Genomic DNA, 24,599 nt, shown 5'->3' on the forward strand with positions numbered 1-24,599 from the left:
TGAGCCCTGTCGGAGCCCAATCGTCACTGACCTTCAGGCAGAATAATTTCCATCGACAACTACTCTGCCAACTGTCACCCAACCTATTCTGAATCCAGATAGCCAAATCTCCCTGCATTCCAGACATTCTGACTTTATAAATGAATCTACCATGAGACTCATTCATTTCAGCAAGGCATTTGATAAGGTTCCTCTGGTAATCCTTGAGAATCTTAAGACAGGAATTGATGCGTGGCTAAACAGTGCATGAAGAAGTGTTATAAGATGGGGCTGCCAATGGGAAAGTCAAGAGAAAATAAGTGCAGCTTGTTTTCAGACTGAAATCAGAGAATGGAGAATGGAGAACGGGGAAATGGCAGAACTATGGAGCAACTGCTTCAGTCCTGTCTTCAAAGAAGATGCAAAACAAAATAAAACAAATACGTTCTCTGCAATACTAGGGAAACCAATCCTGGTGAGAGGGAGGGGATAGAATGAAACTAATAGGTATAGACAAGTTAAAGCAGTTTTACAAAATGGGAATCATATCTGAGAGACTGACTGGAAGGTACATCACGGAGAAGCAAAGAATGAAATACATTTGGATTTTCAGAATGACATTTGAATAGGCCGAAGCCTATTGTACAATGTAACATCTGTTGATGATTGTGGTTAATATTTCGACATAGTTGTAGAATTGTACGGCTGGCAGGAATCAGTGAGGAGGAATAAAATATTGTTTTTTTGGAGGTGAAGGCACATGTGATATGACAGGGATTGGTACCTGGGCCCTAGCTATTCCTGAAACATCACAAACATTTGCTTGAGGGAATCAAATGCAATATTCCCAAATCTGCTGACGGCACGATATGAATTTGGATTGTGAGTTGGTGAGGAGAATTTAAAGGAACTTCAAGGTGATGAAACAAGTGGAGTGAACTGGTAAACACGTGGAAGATGAAGTGCAATGTGGATAGCTGCGACTTTGGGCACTTTGGTGGAAAATAAAGAACGGCAGTCTACCAATCTAAAAGGCATTGGCTGACCAGGATACATCGACCAAAAAGTGGGCAGCCGTAACACTGAAAATGATCTGGAATTCCTTGTACAGAAGTCACTTAAAGCAATATTGCAGGAACAGAATGCCAGTCGGAACGTTAATGGTGTGTTCACGTTCATTTTCAGGGGGATTTGAGTTCGTGAGTAAGGATATCTTCCTGCAGCTGTACACGGCGGTGGTGAGACCACATGTCAAGCAATGTGCAGCATTGTGCAGCATTGGACTCCTTACCTAATAAAGGGAAAACTTGACATTGAGGGAGGTCAGAGAAAGATGACCAGACTGATCTTCGGATGATAGGTTTGTTGTGACATCAGGGTTTGAGTCGAATGGACTTGTATGACATGGGTTTTCGAATAATGTGAGGGGGATCTCAATGAAACATGTAACATGCTGACAGGGTGAGACAGATTGGAAGCAGGGATGGTAATTTCCCTGGCTGGAATGTCTAAGACTTTGAAACACAATATTCGGTATAGGCAAGCCACTCTGCATTGTGTTGAGAGTGAAGGTCAGTATTCAGACTTTGGTAAACATGTTAAATTGTCTTCCACATTAGGCTGTGAAACCAAGGCACTGAATATAACTAGGGATTCGAGACCCGAAATGGATTGCGAAATTGCAGGTTTATGGTGTGGAAATAATTTGTCAGGCTTAGTTAGACTGAACGGGATAGAAAAATCATGAACTGAAAGGATAACCTGCAGTTCCTATTTTAAATGCTTCGAATGGTCAATAATTGATAACTTTCCTGTGTGAGAAAATCAAGTTAAACGATGCGTACAATGTGTGAGAAAAATGCATTGAAGACAATTTCGGCCATGAACTAGAATGGTATTTGTTCAATGTCTTCAATGGCCTATCCCTTGTCCTCTCTTTCTGTGCAGTCGGTTGGATAGCTCTGTACGTGTTGTCACAAACTCTCAGATGTTAGGAAGGAAAGCTCTGCAGGATCAACATGCAGGTTTTTTACGTTCCCTCTTCTGATACAGAAGCTGGTGCTGTGTGTTTTAACAGGTTTAATCATTTTCGACCTCGGAACAGTTTGATACAATTGAGTACCTTGCTCAGCTGTATCAGAGACCATTGAAGAGTTTATCACATGTCTGTGTGTCTGGAGTCACTTTCAGACAAGACTAGGAAAACAATGTCGTACTACATCCTGACTGGGGATGGGCTTTGGTGCTTACAATCGCCATTGGCTTCAAAGTTACGCTGACCGATACCAGATCCCAGATCTCGATGTTTTATTAATTGTTTTCAACTTCTACAAACCTCCAGAGTATTAGCCTTGTGTAGTCCAGTGACATTTCCACAAAAGCACCATCTCCACATGGAAAACTATTCGAAGTTTGGGAGAAGATTTGTAGCTCGGGTGCTCCTTGTTGTGGTTCTGTTCGCCGATCTGGGAATTTGTGTTGCAGACGTTTCGTCCCCTGTCCAGGTAACATCCTCAGTGCTTGGGAGCCTCCTGTGAAGCGCTTCTGTGATGTTTCCTCCGGAATTTTTATCACTGTAAATGCCTGAGGAAACATCACAGAAGCGCTTCACAGGAGGCTCCCAAGCACTAAGGATGTCACCTAGACAGGGGACGAAATGTCTGCAACACAAATTCCCAGTTGGGCGAACAGAACCACAATGGAAGACTATTGGACACACGCTGAACTGGTACTTTCTGTGCTGCTTGAGAGTTCGGTCAAAAGAACTCCCACCAATTTGACTATCGTGATGAGACTGAGGACGTGACAACTATGCAGATTTTAATTCTTCTACTCTGAATGTACTGGAAATGGTTGATCTTTTTTCACAATGCCAGGTCCATGTCAAAAATGGAGCTGGAATGAGACAGCTTGTTTTACAGCACAGGTCTTCAGTTCTGTTGCAGGAATGTTGTCAGGGCCCATTGCCTTTTCCATATCTCCTGTACCGCTTTTGCTGACGCCATGTCCAGAAAATCTAATCGAAAACTGCCAACTATGATTTTGTCGGCATCATCCACACAATACTTCTGGCTGTAAATGGTTTCAACACTGCACCATTGTCTTACAAACTGATGTGCTGGGCTTTTCAGTTCTTTGCATGGATAAGCAATTGGCGAGTCGTACTACTGGTAGGCTGTAAATTAAGGCACTGACGTGTGGTCCTGGATACCTGGGTTCACATCTTGGCAGAGAAGGTGGTGGAATTCGAATCCAACAAATATTTGGAATCTTGAGTAAATAATGTAACAAATGCTCACAATATGAAAAATCCATCTGCTTCATTAATGCCCATTAGGAATGTAAACTACCCTTTCGTACTTGTTCTGGCCGATATGTGACTCGAGACGCATAGCAAAGTGTGAGCTCAGTGAACCACTCTGCTTTCTGATGTGGTTAGTTTGATATTCTCATTGTGTTAGGGACTCGCCATGGTGTCACGCCTCCAATGAAATTCATTTCTCAAAAGCCTTTTATATATTATCTGAATTATTTACCTTCCAGGAGGCCCATCTTCTGTGTTTAATGTGAATGCATTTATCTTTGTTTCTCTCCTTGTCTGTGATTACGAGCTCTGTGATGTCAGTAATACCAGACTTGTGTCGTTTCAGTATCAATGGATTTGTGCATCTTGCGTTCTCGCTCACTTCACATTGTATGACACTCTATGTCGGACAGGGTGTTTCAGGAGCTCCCTCGCACGCCTTTCAAACTGGTTCAGCAGAAGCAATTGTTGTAGAACGAAAGCAAGTTTGGCCGCATCTGTGGAGTCAAAGCAGGCTATGTTTTTAAGTTCCAGAGACCATTCATTTTCGCTTTTGTTTTCTCCAGCTATTTGTATTTTCATTTCGAATACCCATAGTAATTTGTTTAATTTAAAAGGTGAGCTGTGCCTCTTGTTGTCTGGAGAAACTCAGCAATTCTGGCAGCATCTGTGCAGCCAGCGAAACACATTGAATATTTCACATCCAGTGTGACACTTCTTCACAACTGAAAAGGATTGGAAATTTGGCTTTTCAATATCTTCACGTAGGTGGGGTTAGATGACTGGAAACACAGCACGTGTAGGAGCAATGCCACAATGCAATGGGACTTTAGTTATGGTGAACGAGATAGAGCTGTTAGATTAATGTAAATTAGGGTGTGAACGAATGGGGTAAGGACGTGCTGTCTTTTGAATGAAATAAGCAAGACTCAACCACACAATTTCCAAGGGAAACCAAGTGGGAGATTGCTTGACAAATGGACAATAGTCATAATACGAATCAAACTGAGATGCTTTGGTTTGAATATTGACTCTGACAGGCTAGAACGTACCAGAATCTAAAGTTAGGTCTTACTGGAGCTTGGATTGTGCTTCATTGAAAATCAGCAGCAGCTCAGGCCCGAAATGTCAGCATGAGAGCAAGGTAGATTAGTGAAGTGTGAAGCAGTGAGAAGGCCAGGCTTATTCTTACAGACATCTGGATTTTGGACCTTAAGCAGTCTTATTTTTTGGCATCGTAAAAGTAAAGGAGACTGCATTGTGAGCAGCAATTACATTGGACTGGATTGAAAGAGTACAAGTGAAATTCTGCTTCATCCAGAAGGTGTATTTGGGGCCATGGACAATACAGTGAAACGGTGAAAACGAAAACGTTGCATCTTTTGCAATTGCATGAAAAGTGCCAGTGGGGTGTAGGAAAGTGTTTGGGGTGGTGGAAGGGGTCAGAAGTGTAGTGCTGGAAATGTCCAGCCGGCCAGGCCGCATTTGAGAAGCAAGGAAATCGGCGTTTTATCTCTCCACCCTTGAGGCACACAGCCTCATTCGTGATGAGGACCTTTTGCCCGACTCTAACCTCCAAAATCTGCCGTCCTCTCTTTCACCACGATGGAGGGTGTCCACAGAGGGAATGGCCCCTGTGAATTCCCGACAGTAGATGGAAGGGGAAGATGTATTTCATGGTGCTGTCCTGCTGGTGGAGTTGGAAGTGGTGTCGAATGATTCTGTGAATGTTGATTCTCGTGCAGTCGGATGTCAGGACAAGGGGATCTCTCTCATGGTTGTGGGATGGAGGAGAAGGAGTGAGGGCTTAAGCGCAGAATATCGGACAGTAACAGCTGATGTCCCTGTCCATGAGAGTTGGGGGAATTTGTCGTTGACAGAAAAGGAAGTCATGCGGGAGGCTTCCTACTGAAATATGGAATCATCAAACGGAAATGACATAGAGACAGGAACTGGAAGAATTTTGTCAGATGATAAGCATCGGTTTATATTCTCCACTTTTTTTTTTCCTTTAACGAATTCGTTCAACACATACTCCCGGTGTCCCTTATATACTTTGCTGATTTTCTCGGGTCCAAGTGTCACACATTAATCTTGAACTACATCTCAGATGATTTGTTGTTCAGCCGCATGCAAATGATTTAAAATAATCAGACATCGAAATTACAGCTTTGTAATTTCGAAATGCGAAAATATATCCAGGTGAATGTCAGTGGATGTAGAGGGGCAGACTCTTAAGCAAGCATGACATAGCACTCAACAATAATTGAAATGAGGGGCTCGATAAGAAGATCAACTACCCATACTTCACAAAGGCTGTCAAGTATTCTCCTCGATCACAAATTGGTGAGAACTAGTGTAGGACAGATTTGCGATGATCATTGTCGTTCAAGATTAACATGTGTCCCTTGGATGCGAGAAATTCAGTAACACATATAAGGGACACCTGGAGTATATGACTCGGTAATTCGTTAAAGTGAAAAAAAAGTGGAGAATTTAAACCAGTACGTAACATTGTTATTCACGGGGGAAATTCTGTGTGTTTCAATGATATAAGCAAGACGGCAATGGGAGGCAAATGCTCAAGCGGTCCCTCACACAGGAACTAGGATTTTGATAAAACGGTGAAACTAAGGGTAGACAAGTTAGCAGTTTTTAAAAGAAGTGTTTACAGACAAACTGAGCATTGCGTGAAATGTTCCATAACTGGCCAGATTGCATGAGTATTCCAACGAAACTGAAGAATCTTCAACGTCGCAAATGCCTTCTCCAAGAGAGTGAGACAGAAAAGAGGTAATTATGGGAGAATCTGTTTTTTTTAATTAAGGAATTCCAGGGCATTTCGACAATGGTTTTTAGAAAGGGAGATGATGATAGCCCTGTAGAATCATGCAACATTTTACCCGGAATCCTTGTAGACAGTTCATTGGGGTTTCAAGAGACTATCCACAAGTACCACAAAATAAAGGTCCCTACACAAGCCAGGAGCCCCCAGTATGACGGATTATATATGAGCATGGAATGAGGATTAATTAACACAAATACGTCTGAGAGTCCGGAGTAAAAGGTCCTTATCAGGATAAAATGATGTATTTCCTGTGTTACCACAAATATCATTGCAATGGCATCAGTTAACAACATGTGATGATGGTGGGGTCTCTGTGCGATAAATATCTAAGTTTGCTGATGACTCAAATATATAGGGGAAGTGCTGCTGCAATAAGGATGTAGATCAGCTCTGCGACTGGGCAAATAATACACCGATGGAGTTTATTCTAAAAACTAAGCATGAGGCCATGTACTCTGGCACTGACAGCCATAAGTCAAGCTATTCTTTAATGTGGAGGAAATCAAAGAAAATTGCAGCACAAAGAGATTGGGGTGTTTCTATGTATGAAATTGGAAACAGTGTTGCTGAGAAAACGGTGGACTCTGTTCATTTGCATGCCGTTGGGTCTTTCCTTTTCCAGGTTGACGTTGACAGATGTGAACAGGGCGGTTAATTCAAAGTAGACATTTTTTCATCCTTTCTATCTTGTTATCTTTGACAGTCTTCAGGAAGTTTTGGTTGGAATGGATGGAATGGCGAGAGTCTTCTACGAAGTCTTTTAGACGTTGGTGTAGCTCTTTGGTCAACCTGCAAGTTGGTGTTCCATGTAGCGAGACTATGGGTCTCAGAAGTCACCTGGTTTGTGTACTTTGTGTAATCCGTAGATGCGTGGTGTGTTGGATCGGTCTGGTTTCATTTTGTTGCAAGTTTTTGAATAGGGCTGTGATTCAGTTCTCGAGTCTTGCGGTCGAGTCTATCAGCGCGTGTTGTTAAGTTTTGGGATCGGCAAGTAGTGTGTTCGCTTTGTCAATATAGGACCTTTGATTTAAAATGACCGTCAAGCGTCTTTTTTCTGCAGGTAGATTAACAATGAGTTGATCTTTATTGTCATTTTTCCCGTGCGCTCCTTTCTTGTGTATTGAGTGTGTTTCCTTTCTTTTCCTGCTTAATGTTGGAGTGACTGTCTCTCCGATGGTTTGCTGGGTATATTCTGTGATTTGGCTGTTTTTCAATGTGGTTTCTCAAGCTGTTAAGAAATGGTTCTTGTCCGCATCTTAATCCTCTCACTAAGACGGCTTTTCAGTGTCTATTCAGGATTGGTAAGATAAGTTTATTCTTAAAATCCATGCATCTGTGTTGTCTGTGATGTTACTTTAGAACATAGAACATAGAACATAGATCAGTACACTGCAGTACAGGCCATTTGGCCTTCAATGTTTCGCTGCCCTGTCATACTAATCTGAAGCCCATCCCACCTACACTATTCTACGTCCGTCCATATGCCTGTCCAATGACGACTTAAATGCATTTACACTTGGAGAATCGACTGCCGTTGCAGGCAAAGCATTCCATACCCTTACTACTCTCTGAGTAAACAAACCACCTCTGACATCTGTCTTCTACCTATTTCCCCTCACTTTAAAGTTGTGTCCCTTTGTGTTTGCCGTTCCTATTCTTGGAAAAAGGCTTTTGCTGTCTTCCCTATCTAACCCTCTGATTATCTTGCATTTCTCTATTAAATCACCTCTCAACCTTCTTCTCTCGAACGAGAACAGCCTCAAGACCCTCAGACGTTCCTCGTAAGACATTCCTTCCATACCAGGCAACCTCCTGATAAACCTCCTCTGCACCCTTGCCAAAGCTTCCACATCCTTCTTATAATGCGGTGACCAGAACTGTGCACAATACTCCAATTGTGGCCTTTCCAGAGTTTTGCACAGCTGCAGAATAACCTCCTGGTTCCGGAACTCAATCCCACAATTAATAAAGGACAAAACATTGTATGCCTTCTTAACAACCCTGTCAATGTGATGGCAACTTTCAGTGATCTGTGTACATGGACACCGAGATCTCTCTGCTCATCTGTACCCCCAAGAATCTTACCATTAGCCCAGTACATTGCATCCAGATTACTCCGTCCAAAGTGTATCACCTCGCACTTGTCCACATTAAACACAATTTGCCACCTCTCAGCCCAGCTCTGCATCCTGTCTATGTCTCTCTGCAACCTACTACATCCTTTGTCACTATCCACAACTCCACCGACCTTAGTGTCGTCCGCAAATTTGCGAACCCACTTTTCTAAGACCTCAACCAGGTCATTTATAAAAGTGACAAACAGCAGTGGACTCATCACTGACCCTTGCGGTTCGCCGCTAGTAACTGGACACCAAGATGAACATGTGCCATCATCTTCAACCCTCTGTTTTCTTTCAGCAAGCCAATTACTGATCCAAACTGCTATGTCTCCCACAATCCCATTCCTCCGCATTTTGTATAATATCCTACTGTGGGGAACTTTATCGAACGCCTTGCTGAAATCCATATACACCACAGCGACCGGTTTACTCTCATCTATCTGTGTGGTCACTTCGTCAAAAAAGTCAATAAGGTTCGTTAGGTAGACCTACCCTTCACAAAACCGTGGTGACTGTCGCTGATCAGATTGTTATCTACTAGATGGTTATAAATCCTACTTCTTTTAACCTTTTCCAACACTTTACCAATACTGAAGTGAGACCCACTGGTCTGTAATTACCAGGGTTGTCTCTACTACCCTTTTTGAACAAGGGAACCACATTTGCTATCCTCCAGTCCTCAGGCACTATTCCTGTACACAATGATGATGAAGATCAATGCAAAGGATCGGCAAACTCTTCCCTTGCTTCCCAGGAGATCCTCGGATAGATCCCATTCGGCCCAGGTGACTTGTCTATTTTCACGTTCTGCAGTATTTCTAATAACTCTTCCCAGTGAATCTCAATCTCTTCTGGTCTAGATGCAAGTATCTCTGTATCTTGCTCGCCAACATTTTCATTTTCTAAAGTGTAAGTTTGTTTTTCTGCAGAACTAGTTTTCTGTTTTTTTTTTGTGTTTGTCGTTTTCTAATGTCGATAGCATGTTCTATTTTGTCTCTCCATTCATGGCCCCTCACATTAGTGTGTGAAGGTTTTTGGTGGAAAACATCCCTGTTGTATTTATAGAGTCTGCTGTGGGCCTCATTAATCATTTACTGAAGCCTTCTGTGGCAATTGTACTCTGCCATTCGCTTGGTACGTAGGGTGTACAAGGATATCTGTATTTTACCCTCTTATGAAGATGGATAATAAGATGCTACTTAAGACATTTAGGTAGCAACTGTTTCGTTCGTCATTCGTACATGAAGTACAGCTGCTCGTGGGCGAACCTCTGTTGGAGGGCATTGATTTCTCTTTGACAAAGTCCTTTGACGTAGCAGCTCTGTTCACATCTATCAACATCAATGTGGACATTGAAACAGTGACTACACCAATAGAAGAACTAATGACACATACACCAAACTCCACCAACTTCCTCAGCAAGGACAATATCTTCAAGCTATTTAATCCATCCCTTAACACCCACTTCATCTTCAAACAAAGAAAAACCTACAGACAAACCAACATAATACCCATGGGATCTCCAATGTTAGGTATTCTCTCAGAGGAAGTAATGCAGAGACTCGAACAGACGGATCTGCCGTCCAACCAACCCAAAATTTGGGTCCACTTCGTGGATTACTCCTTTGTCATCAGTAAACGAAACAAATTACAGGAAACATTCAAGACCATCAATATTATGCTAACCGGCATAAAATTCACGAAAGGGGAGGAAAACAAAAATAAATTGACATTTCCAGGTGTCGCAGTAGAGCGAACAGCCAATGTGGAACTTCAAACCAGCATCTACAGGAAAGCAAAACATACGAAGCAAATATTGAACTCCTGAAGCAATCATCCCAATGTTCACAAACGAATCTGGATTACAAGATTACTTCAATGAGCCATCACACACTGAAGCGCAGAAAAACCTCAAAGAGCAGAAGTAAATCAACTATACAGTGTATTAAAAATAATGGGTACCCACTGCTAATGGACCGCTGGTTTCTCAGCAACAAGCCCAAATCATCAGACCAAACACGTCCAGACAGCCGAGCCATTTACATCTAAGATATCTCGCAAATTACTGCCAGTGTACTCCGACCCTTCGCATCATAAAAGCCCTAAAACATACCAACACAATAACAGAGCAGCAAATGAACATGAAAGTCCCTATGCAAGCATCAAGCAAAACTTACATCACTTTACAAATATGTTGCACGAGGTTTATAAACATTACATTGGACAAATATGAAGAAGAATGGCCACCAGGATATATAAACATCAACTAGTCACAAAAATGCATGAGTCACTCTCACTGGTGTACTTAGATACAGATGAGGAAGGAAAATACTTCGACTGTGGCAACACACCCATCCTCGGGTAAGCCAGAGATACGCACGAGTATTCCTAGAAGCATGGCATTTCATTTGGAACTCTATCAACATACAGGTTCACTTGGATTTCATTTAGCATCCCTGAGGCAAAGAACAAGCAATAACATCACCGTATTAATTAATGACACCACATCAAATGAAATAACCAAAAAAGGATTCCCAGACACATAATTAGAAAGCAATCTATAGCAGCAGTGCTTCAATCCTGAGGATCGCTGAAGACGTTACGTAGTATGGTGATGAAGCGCGTGAAAACGACCCTTCCAGCTCAGTGAGCAAACCTACATCCACAGCAGGGAGATCTGGCCATTTGACGACAAAACTTTATCGAACGTGGAAGACAGAGTGTGGTGGTACAAGACTGCTTTTCAGACTGGAGGTCTGTGAAAAGTGGTGTCCCACAAAGTTCGATGCTCTGCCCAATAAGTTATTTGTAATTTATAAATATGATTTGCATGTGAACAAAGGAGGTATACTTAGTCAAATGACAACAAAATTGGAGGCGTCGAGGGCAGCGAAGAAGATTACCTCAGAGTACAACGGGATATTGATCAGATGAGCCAATGGTGTGAAGACTGGAGTTTAATTCACTTGAATGCGATGTTCTTCATTTGGAAAAAGAATCAGACCAGGGTTTATACAATTAACTGTAAGGCCCCCTGATGATTGTTGCTAATCAAAGAGACGTTGCAGTGCAGGATCATAGTTTCTCGAAAGTGGAGTCGCACAAAGATATGGTCGTGAAGAAGGCATTTGGTATGCGTTCTTTTATTTGTCAGACTGTTGAATACAGGAGTTGAAGTTCATATTGTGACTGTGCAGACCATTGGTTAGGCCACATTTCGAACTATGCGTGTAACTCCATTCTGCTTCCTATCAGACGGATGTTCCGAAACCTGAAATGATTCAGAAAAGACTTAAAAGGAATTTGCCAGGGTTGGACTATTTGAGCCGTGTCAAAAAGAAATCCAACATATTTGATGATCATGATGGGGCAGATGGGGATGGCAGTTGGGCAGAATGTAATTATCCTCTTCTTGGGGACCGGGCAAAGTTAAGTCATTTTCCGAATTGCTGGGTCGACGTCAGAGTTCGAGCTGGAATGAAACAGCTTCCACAGTGACTTCATTTATGATGTAGCACAAGTCTTCATTCCTTTTGGCTGGAATGGTGTCAAGACCTTGATCATATCTTCTGTGTTCAGCTGCTTTTCCACGTTATGTGCAGTGGATCGCATTGATTAACGACTCGCACATTTGAGTCTCTGGTCATCTTGATGACGTTGAGGTAGATCATAGACTCAACATGTCGGGCTGAGGTTGACACAAATACGACAACCTTGTCATATGTATAGGAATGCACAGCTGTTCCTTTACTTGGGATGGGGATATTCGTGGAACGTTCTCCTCCAGTGAGCTGTTTAATTTTCTATCACCATTCGTGACTGATTTTTAAAAATTAGATTAGATTACATACAGTGTGGAAATAGGCCCTCAGCCCAACAAGTCGACACTGACCCGCTGAAGCACAACCTACCCAGATCCAGTCTCTTACATTTACCCCTTCACCGAACACTATGGGCAATTTAGCATAGCCCATTCACCTAACCTGCACATTTTTGGATTGTGAGGAGAAACCAGAGTACCTGGAGGAAACCCACGCAGACACGGGGAGAATGCTCAAACTCCACACAGACAGTCGCCTGAGGCGGGAATTGAACCCAGGTCACTGGCGCTCTGAGGCAGCAGTGCTAACCACTGCTAACCAGTGCTATCCACTGTGCCACCGTGCCGCCCACAATGTGGTAGGACTGGAAAACTTAGATCTGATCTGTTAATGTGGGGATCATTTCTACCTCTCTACCTCATTCTAGTTCTGCTGTTTGGAATGCATGGAGTCAAGTCCGACCGTTTTCTGGCTGATAATCGTCTGTTTGAGGTACACATGATTCTCACCCCAGCATGTTCACCACACTCGTCACTGACTTGAGTGTAATGAAGAATTAGTGGTGAAAGATGAGTTGCAAGGTCATAGACTCTTAACATAATGCAATATATAAACAGACCCTTCAACCTAAATCGTCCATGCTCACCAGTTTTCCTCAATGCAACTCGTCCGATTTCGCTTCATTTGGCACTTAGCCCTCTGAAACTTTCCCATTTATTTATTTACATCTCACTGTCTTTAAAATGTTGTAATTTTACTTGCCTCTACCACGTTGTCTCTTAGCTCGTTACATGTACATACTACTCTCTGTGAGATAAAGCTTCCACTGAGATCTCGTTTAAATCTCTTCGCTGTCAAAATAATCTTCTGTCATCCGCTTTTGGAGATCTTGCCCCTGGGGTAAAAACCTTTGCTGTTCTTCCTATCTATGTCTGGTATGATCTTATAAACCGCTAGAAGATTACCCCATATTTTCCAATGCAAACGAGAAAAAGTCCGACGCTGCACATCCTATCACTGTGTCTCAAATCATCCAGTCTCCGTCACATCAATTTAAATATGTCTGAGCATTTCCCGCTTATAATGAACTTTTGTATCGCAGGGCGACAAGAATTGTACTAACCGTTGTACAGTCATAACTTGGCGTCGCAACTGCTATTCTCAGTGCTCTGACCAATGAGTGTAGCATGCCTAATAATTTCATACCATCCTTGTCAATTTGCGATTACATTTCAAGGAACTCTGCAACTGCACCCCGGTTCTGTCTGATTAGCAGCACTACCAGGGCTCGATTGTTAATTGTGTAAATCCTGCCCTACTTTTTCAAACAAAAATGCAGCAAATGACATTTAAATGTACGATACACCATCTTCCATTGTTCGGCGCACTGGCCCAGTTGAATGAGATGACATTGTCGGCTTAGATAACATTCTTCACACTCCAATATATCGCCAATTTTGAGTCGTCTAAAAACTTAGTATCCCTGCTTCCTAAATTCTCATCCAGCCTATTCAGAAAATGACAAACAACTGTGGATCTTTCAGCGATCCTTGTGGCACGCAGCTGCTCACAGGCCTCTAGTTGAAACAAAGAACCACTGCCATGCTGTTAAGCGAATTGTGTATCTAATTGGCTAGCTTTCGCTGATTCCCTTTAAAATGTCTCCCGTGCAGAACCATGTTTGGTCTCGCTGATGTGCATGTCAACAACGTATGCTGCTGTACCTTCATCTATCTGCTTTGCCACGACGAGGAAAAGTTATGTCAAGTTTATGAGAGACGTTTCCCTCACACACCAAGTTATGCTGACTATCATTAATCAGTTCCTGACTTACTGAATGCATGTAAGACCTCTCTCTCAGAATTTACGACCAACAGTTACCCACCCTATCAACAGACTCACTGTTCATTAGTTCCCTAGATTTTCCTTTCTGCATGTTTAAAAATAATGTCACCACATGAGCTGTCAGCCATACTTCCAGCACTTCAACCGTGGCTGTCGATGATACAAATGTAAAACTGAAATAACTGCAGACATTGCAGAAACAAAAAACAGAGATTGCTGGTAAATTTCAGCAGGTCTGGCAGCATCTGTGCAGAGAAATGATAGTTAACGTTTTGGATCCCGTGACTCTTCTCCAGAACTACCATGAAATATGCAAATATTTCAACTATGGCGTCCAAAATGTTTCCCTAGCTTCCCACAATGACCCGGGACAAACTTGTACAATCCCTGGATATTTATCTCTGGTTAACATATTAAAGATCTCCAGAATTCCTCTTCCATCATGTGGCCTCATTGCATAACATCACGACGTGTACTTATTTCCCCGAGTTCCAGAGCTTCCATGTTTTTATTCACAGTAAGTACTCGTGTAGGATTTCACCATGGAGCGTGAGCAACCTGTAAGACAACGGACCCGGGGATTCCGAGTCATTGGGAGTATTGTGAACCCAGCATGACCAGCCACTTGAGAACTCGTAGTGAAATCGTGTTTCTTTATTTTTACACTTTTAACGGAAGGACAGCCGTGTTTTAGACTTAGACATTTCTTCTATTTTGTGAAACGATAATGTTCTATGGGGAGGGCAGGTACCTTCATACCTTATGTTGTGTGATGTGTTGCAAAATGTAAACCTTGAGTGAGTACAAGTGACAATTAGTCTGAAAGAGCAGGTTATTCTGCAGTGTTTCCTTACATATATGACTGTTTGATTTTTGTTTTAATGATTGCCTCCAGTGTGCAAAAAGGGCTTTCGGCCCAACAAGTTCACACTGACCCTCCTAAGAATTATCCACCCAGACCAATTTCCCTCTGACTCACGCACCTTACACTCTCGGACAATTTCGCATGGACAGTTCTCCTGACCTGCAAATCTTTGCACTTTGGGAGTAAACCGCAGCACACCTACATGGACATGGAGAGAATGTGCAAACTCAACACAGACAGTCACTCGAGGCTGGAATTGAAACCGGGCTTCTGGTGCTGTTAGAATGCAATGCTGACCACTGAGTCACCGTGACACACGTTTTTGCGAGGCTGAATTCAAAAACAAGTTTTTGTTTGCCATTAATATATTTGTAAACTATCTTCCTGTTCTCGTTTAAGCAATCCTGATGGAGATTTTATCTTCGCGAAACATTGATTCTCATGCTCCTCGGATGCTGCCTAATTGGCTGTGCGTTTACCGCATCACACTCTTCGACTCTTGTCTCCAACATCTGCCGTCCTTACTTCCAGAATCAAACATAATTCGGCTAGTACTTCCCATGTTATTTCCACATATCTCCCCATGTGATAGTAATAACACTTTCGGGTCATTTCCATTTACCTCTGGAAGATAACTGAATAATTTAACCCAGTTTTTAAAACTTCCTCATTGTCCAATTTAAATTGAGGTACGTCTGATTTAGAATCTTCTGGTTTTCCCTCTGTGTTGAAACCAAGAGCATAGTCTCCTTTTGCTTTCCTTCCCCGTCAAAACACCTCTTGAACATATTCACATGTAACACTTTGTGAAATTCCTTTCTAACTGGAGTTCACTTCACTACATTTTTGCTTTCGACTCGATAATCTCCACTAAACCTTAATTGTAAAGGTTCACCTAACATTGGGAATACCATGAGCACCTTATACACGGTAGCAGAAACTCCAGTTTTTGATTTCCTGTCTGCTTCCTGTTCCATTGTATGCTGCGATACATTCAAATGCTGTCTAGAGATCTCCCCACTCTATTTGCTTGTGACCAAACATTTTATGCATGGTCCAAATAGGTGTTCTGTGAATTCTGACTTACCAATTTCTCCTCAATCATTTTTTTTGCGATCTTCTCACTTGATGCCAAAAAAGTAATTAAAATGGACTGAATTTCGTTGATTCATGTGTTGTTTCGCTGATCACTGTGTTTCGTTGTTTCTAGTGGTCTCTGCGCTTCTGCAAATTTCCCACTCTTTGCGCGACATTTTAATCGAAATTTACTTAATTATTTTTTTTGTCTGAACTTGAATTCTCGTTACTCAGAACTTTTCTGGGAATCTTAATATTGTAACCTCTTAAACTGCTGCTCCTGACATATGCGAATAAACTTTTCATTCACAGTAAATGATTTAAGAAGGTGTGGTACCTCCTCTTTAAAAACCTTTGTCCAGCTTGTGCATTCTGGTGTACCTTTTTAATCTTCATTGTGATTTTTCGCTGCCACTCCAAACAAATTAATTGGCTTATTCTTAATTTTTATTCCTACATCTTCTTCCCGGTGTTTTCCTAACCCACCAACATTGTGACTTCACTTGGCCTACCTTTCTGCAGTGAAAACGCTGGAGGTTTTCTTTTAAACTTTACTTTCCACTTCAAGGGATTCCCTTTTATCCTATGGTCGATTATCCTTTTGATCTTCACTAAGAATTATCTTTTGCTTACCGTTTCCCAAATTTCTGTCGCTGATGGAAAGACGTTTAGTTTGAAATCCAACCTTTCTTTTATGAACCCATTCATAAATGTCAGCCATTCCAGCTGCTAAGCTTGCCTTTTCAATTCTCTGCACTTCCACGAGAGTTCTCACTGATTTAGAAAGTGAATTTTTGGTCTCCTTTCTTCACGCCACTTTCCAAAGTACAATCCACCTCTTCCGCCCTTTCTTCTCTCTCTTTCCCTACAATTCTCCTTCTCGCTGTTCCCTATCTCTCTCTCTCTCTTTTTATTTTTTCTCTGCTTTTTATCGTAATTCCATGTCCTTTCTCTCAATCTCAGGGTGCGGCATGTTCAACTGAATGTTAGCTATCTCTAAAGATTCTGATGGCGAGTGCTTCACTCAGAAAGCTATAGAAACATATTCTACAACTGCGATCTGCTCAGCTCTTGTTCTGGACAAATATCTCATCCGGGTTTATAGATCATTGCAATGGTGTAGTCCAAACCATGTTCCCCTCTGGGCCGGTTGCTTGATTGGACAGAGCAGAACCGAATGAATATCTCCTTTGGATTTATGGTGTTTGAGTTGGTTTCGTGCGGTGAATTGATAATGTGACACAATAAAACTGTTCAGTACGTAAATGTCTTTGCATAATTTTCTCATTCTTATGATTGGAACTTCGTCTCACTCCATTGATGTTACAGTGTGACCATGCACAGTACATCATGTTGGTGAATACCCATGTCCCATCGTCTCCGGGTCTCCTCGACGAAATGAAGAATGGCATCTCGGGTAAAGGCATTGACAAACGGTCCAGTCCACACTGCCCCTCACATTTCGCCACCACCAACCAATCAAATAAAATATCCCGTGTGCACTGAGTGCAATTATGCCAGTGGGAACATCACGTAAGTCATCATCAGGCAGATGGAGCAACAGTTTCGATGTCTCAACGGGTCAGAGTGAACCTTCCAGTAGACTCTGTATTGTGAAGTTCTGTAATTTTTCCGTTGATTATCATATTCATTTTTTTTATTTTTTTCTGAAACATTCACAGGTTCTCAATGAACTATGTTATGTGCCAACTGCCAAATCCCTATTGCTTATCATATTACAGACTCTCCGCATCCGGTGCCAACTTCGTTTCCTGATTATATTAGCATTACTGATGAATTTAATGAGAATGAATTTCTTCCATTTATTAAACCATTGGGAATGTTTGCAAATAGTTGTAGACTCAGCGCTGATTACTGTGTTAATGTGTGTTAAACTCAGAGACTAATTTATCAATTTTATTGAGTCTTCCGATTCTGTGACCGGTCCACCTATGTTCAGATTTAAAAGTCTAAACATTTCTTCACACTTGCTATGTGACAGACATGAGAGATTAAACGCTCTCCTCAAATAGCTGAGTAACAGCTTCGAATGGCTGAAAGTAGTCATTCTTTTGCTGTTTGGACCTTTTGATGGGCTGAATGATCTGCTTCAGTGTCGGTGTAGGTGTGAATGGTGCTGAACGTTTTTGAACCATCAGAGAACAGCCCAGCACTGACTTTACGATGGAGGCAAGGACATTGATTTTGCAGCTGCTGGATGCCCAGTTTCCATTTGCTCGGTCGTTTGGAAGTATATCAAACTTCACAGGAGTTAATGCCAGACAACAGATTGGGCGGTATCTTCAATTTTAAACTGAGAAATTCACAACACGAGGACTATGTGCTGGCTCCTACTACAGATATTGTTTGGGGCAGATCCATCTGTGACAGGTAGTTTGGCGAGAATGTTTGTTCATCCATCAATTCCCACAGTCTGGCTGCTATGTGTTTCAGTCCTCTCCCTGCTCTGTCAGTGGTTTGCTTATATAGACACTCTTGGTGATCAACATTAAAGTCCTAGACCCAGAGTACGCTCGGTGTCATTGCCACTCTAGCGCTTCTTCATTTATTTTCAGCATTGACAGGGACTTATGTGGAGGACAGTGGATGTCCACCAACAGGAGATTTCCTAGAACTGTTACCATGAGATTTCTCTAGTTTTGGAATCAATGTTCGGCATTTGCAAAGTAATTCAGACCCTGAATGCAAACCACGATGTAGCCAGAGGTGGTCTGTCCTATCAGTTGGACAGGATATACTCAGGGAAGGTGATGGTACTTCATGAAACATTTCCCATCAGTTTTGATTCTTTGAGTATGAGAGCTTCAACCATTTTCGTGACTGGTCATTATGAGGAATAAAGGCAACAATGAAGCAAGGAATATTTGGTTAAACAGTTGAACGAATGGTCTTCAATCAAAATGTGTATGATATCCTTAAAATAGATCAAGGAATTCACTGCATACTTTGAGGGGAAATTCATATGATTTAATGGCATTAGAGAGAACTGACTGAAGGATGACTGACATTGGAAATTGAACATCTGAAGCATTTCATATTTTTGAGTGTTATACAAAAAGTCAAAGGAGGTGGGGGAGATGTCGGAATAAGGGATGGCATCTGCTGGATGGTAAAAAAAGGATCTTTCATGAAATGATCTAGATATTGTCTTTGCTATATTTGTATTGCAACAATGTACCAATTGAGTCAACATCCCGCATGTTCACCCTCAAACCCCATCCTTCCAGCCATATCAAGGACAGAACGCTCCCTCTGCCACCTGGTGCTCACCTTCCAGCCTACCAACATTCGCATAAACCACATCATCCGAAGACATTTTGTCACTTCCAAATGGAGCCCAACACCAGGGATATATTTACTTCCACTTTCCACAAAGACATTCCCTCCGTAACTAACTGGTCAGGTCCGCACCCCCAAAACAACCCATCCTCCCCTTCCTGGCACCCTCCCCTGCCGCCGCAGGAATTGCAAAACCTGCGTCCATACTCCTCCCTCCCCTCCATACAAGGTCGCAAAAGAACCTTCCACATCTATCAAGTTTTAAAAACACATCCACCAATATCAATTATTGCACCCGTTGCTCCCAAAGTGGTCTCCTCTACTTTAAAGAGACTGGAAGCCTCCTGGCAGAGAGCTGTAGGGAACATCTCCGGGACACCCGCACCAATCAACCCCACCGCCCCCTGGCCCAACATTTCAACTGCCCCATCCACTCTGCTGAGGACATGCAGTTCCTGGGCCTACTCCACCGGCGCTACCTCACTGCCCAAAGCCTGGAGGAAGAACGCCTCATCTTCCGCCTTGGGCCACTTCAACCCCAGGGCATCGATGTTGATTTCACCAGTTTCCTCATTTCCCCTTCTCCCACCTCACCCCCTTCAACCATCCAGCTCAGCACCGCCCTCATGACCTGTCCTACTTGCCTATTTTTCTTCCCACCTATCCACTACACCATCCTCTCCGAAGTATCACATTCATCCCCATCCCCATTTTCCCATTGTAACCTTTGCTACCTTCCCCCTCCCTCCTCTCTGACCGAACGCCTCCATCCCCACCCCCACTCACCTATTGTACTCCATGCAACTTTCTCCCCACTCCCATTCCCCCCATTTATTTCTCCACTCTGCATGCACCCTGCCTCTATCACTGATGAAGGGATTTTTGCCAGAAATATCAATTTTACTGCTTCTCGGATGCTGCCTGCCCACTGTGTTTTTCCAGCACCACTCTCATCTAGTCTCTCTTCCCCGGAGAATTTTACAACTGACATGCACCAGAAAATTGTGGTACCGACATTCTTCAGAACATTCTACAACTAACACTTTCTGAAACAATCCAAAAATAATTTTCCCGGAGCGTTCTATACTTGACATTGTCTGGAAAATTCTATCACTAACATTGTATAAATCATCCTATGACTGACATTGCCAGGAATATTCTTTCACTGACTGTATTTATGAACGGCCGAATGTCAGTGACTTGAACCAAAGATACGATCCCGAGGGGCAATATCCTTTTGCAAGTAGAAGCAGGTCCAGTTCGGACATTTAATGAAGTGAATACATTTTCCCAAGGTTGACATTTCAACATGACAGAGCATCCATCACAATATCGACTGAAAGACAGAAATTTCCAAACTGCGCTTGTGCTTTAGAAACTGGATGAGAAAGCTTCAGGACTGCAAGGTTTTCACCCTCTGTATTTGAACTCTCGGGTGAATGAGTGTGTGGGAATGTTCGAGAAAGTATGTTATTGTGTCTCCGTGTGCTTGGTGAGGGAGGTTTTCTTGCGTTTTATGTCATACTTTTGTCATTAAGTCAGACCTTGCAAATTATCATTTCAGCTCCAATTATTTGACCAAGTCTATAAAAGCAATGACACATTCAAAAGTGTCACTGGGTCCTCAAAAAAAACGGATAATTTGGCTCCAGGCTGATCTATAATTTGTGTGTTTTCCATTCTCACAGTTAACATAGTGACGATCTACGTCCTTCTTTCTAAAGATTGTGGATTGTCTCCATATGTCAGACATTACTGGGTGCCATGGCAGTGGCAGATCTAACGGTCATTATCCTCGACTTGATATTAAGACACATTCCTGTTGTTTATTACGAACAGTTTTATTTCATGTATTACATCCCCGTGTGTAATATCCACGCTGTCCTGCTTTATGCAGCCATTGACTGTTCTGTTTGGTTCACCGTCAGATTTAATTTTGATCGATATATATTGATTTGTTGCCAGAAGCTGAAAACTAAATATTGCAGTGAGGAAACGGCGGCTGTGGTCCTTGGAACAGTGACAGTGTTGAGCAGTTAAAAGAACGTTTTCTGGTACTTTATGTTCACAGCTAAGTATTGGCTGGAGAACTTCCCCTGGTTTTATGATGTAAAAAAAATGTTCGTTGCTCCAGAGTCTGGATTGCAATCGAGTTCCTACACTACATTCTAACACTGGCTCTCCCATTTCTCCTGATATTTCTGCTCAATGTTTTCACCGTCAGACACATTTTGGTGACCAGCAGAGCCCGCATGAGACTCCGGGCTCACAATAATGTGAAAGCTCAGTGTGACACAGAAATGAGAAATCGACAAAAATCTGTCATTATACTGTTTGTGATCTCGGCAAATTTCATCCTGTTATGGTCAACGTTAATGGTGTATTCTATATGGTACCGGATGCATCTTATTGGGTTAAATGCTATTTTTCTACATAGCTTTGTGACGGAATTGGGCTTCATACTGCAGCTCCTCAGTTGCTGCACAAACACCGTGATTTATGCTGTAACCCAGAAAAAGTTCAGAAATCAGCTGAAGAATGTGTTGAAATATCCCTTTGCCCAAATTCAAAAATCAATTACATTCCCTCAAAAATCAATACATTAAGGTCTTTAACGATTCAGTTCATTGTTTCAACAACAAAACAACCTGTCACCGAGATAACCGATTGAGGATCGTGCTGTTTTGTCAAATCTTATCCCACAGGGAATTATAGGGACACATTTCAAAGCTTCTCACAATTCAGGGGCCATTAAGCAAAGAAGCATCCCAATATCTGCATGATTCACTTCAATTTGTACACAATAAACGTGTTTATTAAAACGTTCCAAGCAGCAGAGTGAGCTATATTGTTATTTCTGTTTGTGTTGAAGAAGTTGAGCTGGAGAGAGACTGACTCAGCACCAAGTCCTGGACCTCAGCGAAGGTAAGAGTAACGGAGCTGATCTCAGGTGATTAATTTAAGTCACTCCATCTCTACTTTCACCTCTGGGTCTCTCAGTTCGATCTGGCCTTCGACAGAATTCAACTCATTCGCTTTGTCGGTTTCTATCCATATCTCCTTCCAGCGCTCACACTGTCCTTCTATATATATTTCTCTCTGCTATGTCCGTTAACACACTCAGTTTTTCTGCCCATTCGCCAATCTCGTTCACAGTCTCTCTCGGTCTTGCACTCTCTGTCTCTTAATATCCCTCTTTCCAAACCTAACTTCTTCGAATCCTCTCTCATCTTCCATTGTAAGGAAACAGAGACAGGGTTTGGTAGTGCTGTGCATTATTGGTCGTTGACAGAGTAACAGAGGGAATGTTGTGGAGTATCAGTCCGTTGCTTCGGTAAAAAGCTGCGGATTGGGTCCAATGCGTTCACAGGTGACACAGTGGGTGTGAGAACATTGAACGTTACTCAGGTGCATATGTACGAATGGAACCACGCTGTGGCCACGATATAACAGTGGGATTGGAACAACAGGGGATTGTGTTCGGATGGGGACGGAGGCCATTTCTAGAGGATTCGCTGAGGAGGGGTTTACAGGCCAGTGCTCAGGTTAGTGAGTGTGGGCGAAAGTGATCTTGACAGAGGGGCAGTGAGTGGGATGGTTTGTGTGTCGGTGGAGCAGTAGATGTGGAGGTGAGAGTGACGCTGGAGAAGTGTGAGGCTGAGTGTGAATGGCGGAAGGGGAGTGTGCACAAAGTGACAGGTTTTGTGGAAAAATGAACCTGGGGATGGAGTAGTGCCCAGGGAGAGAGATTGACGGTGCAGTAGTCTGTGGGAGAGTCAGCGTGGTGGTGGGGAAGTGAGAGTGCAGTGTGTGTGATCGAAGGGAAATGAGCAGGGAAGTGAGTGTAACATTGTTGGAGAGCGCAGAGGAGTCAGCATGATGATGAGAGATTGAATGGGTGTAGTTGCATAATGGTGTGGATGTGCCAGGGAATGAGTGTGACGGTGTGGGAGAAAGTCCATAAGTGTGCTGAACGTGAGTATGTATGCAGGTCAGTGAGCATAACGGTGGGAAAGTGAGCGGTGGTGTGTGCTTGATTAAGGGGTAGTGAGCGAGGGAGTGAGCGTGACCCTTTGAGAGTGTGCAGAGCAATGAGCACGATGGTGGAGTATTGACTGGCGAAGTATGTCTGAATATGGGAACTTTGAGGGTAGAACTGAGTACGACAGTGGGGGAGAGTGCAAAGCAGCTCGCATGATGCTGAGGGAGTGTGCACTGCAGTTACGGGACAGAGGGTAGTCTGCAACTGAGTGAGAGTGTTGGATGTAGTGTACAGTGAGTGTTGGTGTGAGGATAGGTGAATGTGTGGAGGTGTGGGCGTGACAGTGGACGTCGGTGCTGGTTAGTTAGTGTGACAGTGGGGGTGTTGGACCGTGACATTGAGCGAATGTTCAGGGGAGTGAGCATAAAGGTCGGTGTATGTGCGGGGAAGTGATTATGACGATCTGGGAATGCACATAGGAGTGAAAAATACAGTTCTGACATTAGGATGGTAGAAGTGTCTGCGTGTGAGTGACTGAGATGGTGTTGGATTGTTTGGGCCAGTGAGCGTGATGATGACCGAGTGTGCTGAGATGTGAACGTGACGTTGCAGGAGTGTGCAGAGAAGTGTATCTGACGCTGGAGTAGAGTGTGGGCGAATGCGAATGACGATGTGAGATTGTACAGGGGAATGCGTTGGATGGTATGGAAGTGTGTGAGGGAGTGCGCATGTGGTTCAGGTGTGTTCCGTGGAGTGTGAGCGATGGTGGGGTCTTTTGCTGGGGAGTGTGGGCGACAGTGAGGTGTTGTGTGAAAAAGTGAGTGTGACAGTGGAGTAGTGTGAGGGGACTGAGTGTGACAGTGGGTTAGTTTGCAGGGAGAGTGAGTGCGATGATGGTGGAATCTGCATGTAATGAGAGTGACGCTGGTGGAGTGAACAACGAGTGGACATGACGGTGTGCAAGTCAGCAGGGGATTAAGCCTGATGGGTGGTTGTGTGCACGGAGGGTGAACGAGATGGGAGCGACGAGTGCAGAAGCATGAGCTTGACAGTGGGATAAGTGGAGGACAATGAGTTTGATGGTGGGTGTGTGTGCGGTTCTGAGTATCTGGGAGAGGAGAATCCACGGAGAGTGAGTGTGACGGTGTGGGAATGTGAGAACAGTGAGCGTGATGGAGGGATAGTGTTATGGTGATTCAGCATATCGGTGGGGAAATGTGTGGGCAATTGGTAGTGGCAGTAGCGGCGCGTGAAAAAATTGGGATCTGTGCAAAACAGTGTGAAAGTGTGCAGAGGAGTGAACCTGAAGGCGCAGAATTATGTGAGAGAGTCAGGATGATGTTCGGGCCATGAGCTAGAGACTGAGTGTGATGGAACAGATGTGCAGGGAAGTGGAGTGTGCGTGATAATGGGTGAATGAGTGTAATCGTGGAAGAGTATGAGGAATATTTATATTGA

This window comes from Chiloscyllium plagiosum, unplaced genomic scaffold (assembly GCF_037043375.1).
Source record: "Chiloscyllium plagiosum isolate Xiang-an unplaced genomic scaffold, Cpla_swu_hap1 HiC_scaffold_29, whole genome shotgun sequence".
Classification (NCBI taxonomy): Eukaryota; Metazoa; Chordata; class Chondrichthyes; order Orectolobiformes; family Hemiscylliidae; genus Chiloscyllium; species Chiloscyllium plagiosum.